Source organism: Geotrypetes seraphini, chromosome 1, assembly GCF_902459505.1.
Source record: "Geotrypetes seraphini chromosome 1, aGeoSer1.1, whole genome shotgun sequence".
Taxonomy (NCBI): Eukaryota; Metazoa; Chordata; class Amphibia; order Gymnophiona; family Dermophiidae; genus Geotrypetes; species Geotrypetes seraphini.
This window is the reverse complement of record NC_047084.1, coordinates 227,524,703-227,531,534: the sequence shown is the minus strand read 5'-3', so window position 1 is coordinate 227,531,534 and position 6,832 is coordinate 227,524,703.

Here is a 6,832-nt window from a genome sequence, read left to right as displayed (position 1 = left end):
GGATGCCATGGATACAGTTAGGGAGAATGGTTAACCTGCTGTCTAGGGTGGTGGGCAGTGGGGAGTAGGATTATATAACCTCTTTCTTCAAAGGGTCAGTGCCTCTAAGGGCTCCTTTTACAAAGGCGCGTTAGTGGTTTAACGCGCATAATACCGCATGCTAAACCGCCGGCCGCGCTAGCCGCTACCGCCCCCTCTTGAGCAGGCGGTAGTTTTTAGGCCAGCGCGGGGGTTAACGTGTGATGAAAAGTTGCGCGCGTTAACCCCGCTAGCGCGCCTTTTGTAAAAGGAGCCCTAAGTCTCAGAGCACAAACATTTCACCTCCCCAATTATTTGGTCATCTGATTAGCTTGGCTACCTGCAGGTCATATTGGTTTTTCCACTGTGCCAGAGAGTTTTGCAATTAAAAAAGAAATCAACTACTGTAAAACCATGTATTCACACTACTCTAAACAGTAAGCTTTTCCTTCACCCCATAGTAGGTATCTAATATGTAAGATATTTTTATTCTGCTTGAAAAGAAAACATCATTTACAAGCTTGATTTGTGAAATTTAGAAAAAAAAACTGTCTTGTCCTGTATCTCTACTTTGCAATTCTCTTTTGATTCCAGTGTGCTGGTGCCCTTCCAGTGTCTGTCAGTTACATATTTTGACTGTTCTGACCATGCAGGCATCATCAGCTGGAGAAGACATGAGGAACAACACATCTATTTATATATAACCGGAGTCCTATTACAGGACAGATTGAAGAAAATCATTTCCAAGGTGGCTTACAGCTTTAATCACAAGAAGGTAATTTTGCAGATAGAATGGTTACATGGGCTCCTTTTACGAAGGCGCATTAGCGGTTTAATGTGCGTAATAGCGTGCGCTAAAACCGCCGGACGCGCTAGCTGCTACTGCCTCCTCTTGAGCAGGCGGTAGTTTTTCAGCCAGCACGGGGGTTAGCGCGTGATGAAAAGTCACGCGCGTTAAACCCGCTAGCGTGGCTTCGTAAAAGGAGCCCATACTGTATAAAGGATTGCTTTCTTTTGATTGGCTACAGAATAAGACAACAGTTTTTGCCTCTTTTTTCTCATTGCCCTTTTTTTTTTTAAGTTCTGCTGAGTTATCCACTCAGGACTTTCTTGGTGCAGTATATATTTATTCCATGACAAAAAAAGAAATGGTGCTCCCAATTCTTACTCCCAATACTGCTATAAGCAGTAGTGAGGGAAAACATGAAGCCACTAGCATTATTCTAATAACTAGTGTTTAAGCCCGTTACATTAACGGGTACTAGAATATATGCCTGTCTGCCTTTCTTTATTTATCTCTCTCTCCCTGCTCCTGTCTCTTTCTTCCTTTCTTTCTTTCTGTCTGTCTCTCTCCCTCCTGCTATTTTTCTCTCTCTATCTCTCTCTCTCTCCCTGGCACCCTTTGTCTGTCTGTCTTTCTTTCTGTCTGTCTCTCTGGTCCCCTGTCTGTCTCTCTCCCTGACACCCCTCCCCCCAAAGCATAGCAAGTTGGCTCCCTGGCCCCCTTTCCCTCCCCTCCCCCTACTTCCCTGTGCAGCAGCATTTCCCTCCCCCTCCACTTTTTAATTGGGGTTCTACAGTATTGAAAGACTGTGCTTGGTATGGGTGTCAGTTTCGGTGCCTCTGGGTTTTTATTTGTTTTCTTTTATTCTTTTAACTATTCTTTTAATTTTAATTTGGTCTAATTAATTTTTTTTCGATCTTACTATTTAATCCAGGTGTATAATAACTTTCTGACCGTTGGCTCCAACGGTCAAATCAGCCCTCCTTTGGTGCTTGGGGGATGCGGATTCCAACTGGACCCCCTCGGTTGCTCCCCTTGGTGGAGTTTCTGCTTTGGTGCGGCTCCCCTACTGTTTTACGGGAGATCACGCCTGGCTGTGTAGGCCTTTGGCATTTCCTCAATCTGTGTTTGCAGAGCTCCGGTTTTTACATGACTCCCTCTCAGGCGATTTGGAGTTCGAGTGGCTGGTTGCGACTTGCCTTCTCTTTTCTCTCCTGCTGTCTTCGGTCTGCTGTGCCATGTTTTCTGGAGGACTACAGCCAAATTTGAATTGTTCTGGGGTCGTCGGTCTGGTCTTGAACGCTGTGTTTGACGAAGTCAGGGGAAGAGGGGGGAGTCACTGGCGTGTTCCCTGCATCCATGTTGCAAACGTCGGCTGTGAAGTGTAAGAGAGACGGAGAGGGCAAGACCGCACATCACCTGCGAGAGAGGGACCTTTGTATGCGCACTCTGCCGACCACAGAACTACAGATCAGGCAACGCGGTGGTAAGAGTGCGCATGCGCGCTTAGCGTTTTATTATATTAGATACTAGCTGATGCCCCGGCGTTGCACGGGTATTTAATGATAGCAATAACACAGTAAATGGATTGAAATAAAGATACTTTATAGTGGTGAATGAAATTATTATTTTACAGCTTTATAAAAAGTACAATAATCAAATTATAATGTGAAATATTAGACAAAATGAATACAATACAACTAACACAAAACTTGATTATAAACAACAATTTTAGTTTCACCTCCAGGAGCAAGAACATATAAATTCTTGGGTGAACCCACCCTTGATCAAGCAACATAGAGTTGTCCATGGGAAAAACAGGGGGATCTTAAATCCACTCCACAGTATGTAATAGTCTGTCCCTGTGATTTGTTGATTGTGATAGAGAATGCAAGTCTCACTGGAATTTGCAATCTCATAAACTGAAAAGGAAGATCTGTTGGAATAAGTGGCATCCAAAAGTTTCAGTATTGATTTAAACAACTCAATATGTGGAAACTCAGGTTGAAAAGAAACTCCACGCAGTTTGTTCCCGGTTCAGAATGGAACCTGTGTTCATAGGTCAGGATATGTGAGTACTCATGTAATGTAATAACATTATGAACTGGGGTGCATGAAGGAAACAGTTACAAACACAGTTAGAACATACAAACTCTATATGTATGGTGTCTGCGGTAGAATAGAAACAATGTCCCTAGTGGTTATAGTGTCATAGAAAGTGTTTTATAGTTGGAATTACTGTGAGAATGGCAGCTTTTTACATTTTTTCCATTGACATGAATGGGTGAAATCTGATTTTCTGTTTGTAGCTCCGCCCACATGTGCAGGTGGGCCGTGAGACCCCCAGAACATATCACCCCAGGTAGTGAGGGATCTGCATACCAAGTTTTGTTCAAATCGGTCAAGCCGGTTTTGAATTACAGTGAAAATGGCAGGTTTTTTACATTTTTTCCATTGACATGAATGGGTGAAATAAGATTTTCTGTTTGTAGTTCCGCCCACATGTGCAGGTGGGCCGCGAGACCCCCAGAACATATCACCCCAGGTAGTGAGGGATCTGCATACCAAGTTACGTTCAAATCGGTCAAGTCGTTTTTGAATTACTGTGAGAATGGCAGCTTTTTACATTTTTTCCATTGACATGAATGGGTGAAATCCGATTTTATGTTTGTAGCTCCGCCCACGTGTGCAGGTGGGCTGCGAGACCCCCAGAACATATCACCCCAGGTAGTGAGGGATCTGCATACCAAGTTTCGTTAAAATCCTAGTAAATCCCAAATTCCACAGTCACTGTCTCTTGGTCCGTCACTGCACTCAAAAGGAGAGAACTCTGCTGGAAGCTTGGCAGTTTATTGTTTATTGAAAGCTTCTGTACCACTGCTAATGACTGGGGGAGTCAAGAGCAGTTTATATGAGCTTTGTAATGGTGTTGCAATACATGAGCTTCTGTGAAGGTATTACAATACAGAGTTTGTGTTTCCTGGGATGGTTTCAATACAGACACTATTAAATTATAACACAGGCCACCAAAAAAATATTGACTGGTGCCTTCGGTTTTTTGATCTGTTCCTGGGGTTATTTGGGGTGCTGATTCAGAAAATTGCATTGGATAGACTGCATCAGCTCTAGTTTCTTAGATATGGTGGCTACACAAAGTATCCTTGTTTTTTATGCCTTTGGGATAGTAGAGTCAAACATGAAAATTGGGCAAAAAAAAAAGATTGGCCTCCAAAGGACTATATGGTTGTTGGAGGACAAAATATAATCAATGAACCTTTGGTAGCACGAGAGAGAATCATACTGCCACCACTGCATATAATGCTAAGCCTGATGAAACAATTTGTAAAGGCTTTGAATAAAGATGGTTTGTGCATTGAATACGTGGAGGGGCATAATAAAAACAAACGTCTATGTCCATTTTGGGCCTAGGGTGCTAGTCGTCCAAAGTCGGCAGTGACCAAAGTCCATTCTCGAAAAATATGTCCCCCAATTTTTTTTTTTTTTTGAAAACCATCTACATCTACGTCCAGCCATTCGATCGTCCAGACCACTAGTATATCTATCTTTATATTACATTCTCGTCCAAGTCCCAACGCCTAGAACATGACCTTTTGGACATGGGAGGGGCCAGCAAAGTGATGGTTTTGGATGTAGTTTTAATACCAGGATAACTTGGTCATCGTATTCCACGAATTCACTACCCTTACCATGAAAAAGTATTTTCTAGGGTTACTTTTGAGTTTATCCCCTAGTTTCCTTTCAATTGAAAGAGACTCACTTCATGTGCATTATGCCACATAATGTAGGTATTTAAACATCTCTATCATATCTCTATCTTACTCTGTCCAGCATCCCCTTCTGTGTCCGTATCCCTCCCCTTGTGTCCAATATTTCCCTTCTGTGTTCTTGTCCTTATTTTCCCTCCATGTCCAGCACCTCTTTGGTGTCCCTGTCCCTTCCCATGTCCATCTTCTCTCTTCCTGTCCTCCTGCATCCTACCCACCCACCTTTCCTCCCTTTTGGTATGGTATCTCTCCCCCTCCTCCTCTAGCTCAGTGTTTCTAGCTCTTCTCTTTGCTCACCCCCAGCCTATCATTTGCTCCTTCTTCCCTTTGCTTCAAATCTCCCCACCCCCCGCCCCCCACACACACGCATATGCCCATGTGAATCCAGGCTTGCTCCAGCTTCTCATACTCACCACAGTCCTCCATGCACTGTTGAAATCATAGCGGAGGCAGCACTGAAAGCTGCTTCTTTGGGCAGCAGGATCTTTCCTCTGCCATGTCGTGCCCACAGAAATTTGCATCAGAGAAGCAGAATTCAGCAGAGGAAAGGCCCTACTGCCCAAAGATTTTTGCATCCCCCACCAGCAAAGGTAAAGGGGTGCAGCAACGGGGTGGGCGGGGATGTACACAGATGGATCAAGCACTGGCTGTCAGGTAGACTACAGAGGGTCGGAGTAAAGGGCCAATATTCTGACTGGCGGGGAGTCACGAGCGGTGTGCCGCAGGGATCGGTGCTGGGGCCGCTATTCTTCAACATATTTATCAATGACCTGGAAACGGAGGCAAAGTGTGAAGTTATAAAATTTGCAGACGATACCAAGCTCTGCGCCAGAGTTAGGACCAGGGAGGAGTGTGAGGAACTGCAAAGGGACCTCGATAAGCTGGAGGACTGGACAAACAAATGGCAAATGCGCTTTAACGTAGATAAATGCAAGGTCATGCACATAGGGAAAAAGAACCCGTTGTTCGAGTATAAAATGGGGGGGAGATTGCTGGAAGACACCGGACTTGAGAGAGACTTGGGTGTGCTAGTGGATCCATCCATGAAACCATCCGCACAGTGTGCAGCAGCCTCGAAGAAAGCCAACAGGAGGGGCATATCATCAAGAGGGGCATATCAACCAGGACGCGGGAAGTCATCATGCCGCTGTATCGAGCGATGGTGCGCCCACATCTGGAATACTGCGTTCAATATTGGTCGCCGCACCTCAAGAAGGACATGGCAGTTCTTGAGAGAGTCCAAAGGAGGGCAACGAAACTGGTAAGAGGGCTGGAAAACTTCCCATATGCTGAGAGGCTGGATAAACTGGGGCTCTTCTCTCTGGAAAAAAGGAGGCTCAGGGGGGATATGATAGAGACCTTCAAAATACTTAGGGGCATAGAGAGGGTGGACAGGGACAGGTTCTTCAGACTAAAAGGGACGACAGGTACAAGGGGGCACTCAGAGAAACTGAAGGGAGATAGGTTCAAATCAAATGCAAGGAAGTTTTTCTTCACCCAAAGGGTCGTGGACAAATGGAATGCGCTCCCGGAGGAAGTGATCCGGCAGAGTACAGTACAGGGATTCAAACAGGGATTGGACAGATTCCTGAGGGAAAAGGGGATCGTGGGGTACTGAGGGAGGTGCTGGGGTGTTGCATAAGTATAGACAGCTCACCAGGTCGTGCAGGTGCAAGGCCGGAGGGTTAGGACATTGATGGGAAGATAGGACTTCGATGAGAAATCTAGGGGGCAAGGGGGCCCCTTCTGGTGATTAAGGCAGGTCATGACCTGTTGGGCCGCCGCGGGGGCGGACTGCTGGGCGGGATGGACCTCTTGTCTGACCCGGCAGAGGCAGTACTTATGTTCTTATGTTCTTATGAAGGGAGCCAGGTTCCTACTTCTCTTTATGATGTAAAAATAAGGAACTGATCTTTATGATATAATAAGTAGTGTGCTGATCTTTCTACCAGTTAACCTCAAACTTTATTGTCACTAGGGCTTTGGCCAAAAGTATTAGTTTGCTGTCTCTTTGGTATTTGAGGATAACTTCCTATTCCTCTTATAATCACTTTGAGAAAAATTGAACTCTACCCTATTTGAAAGTAATTTTATAACAGGTTGTGTAGGCTGGATGACCTATTTTAAAATGATTTTATAAAGATACATAGGTCTCACAAAGTTACAGTTACCATATTTTTCTCCAAGAAACCCTGGACACATAACCCCGCCCCATTCTGCCTCCAACCACACCCATTCCACCCCA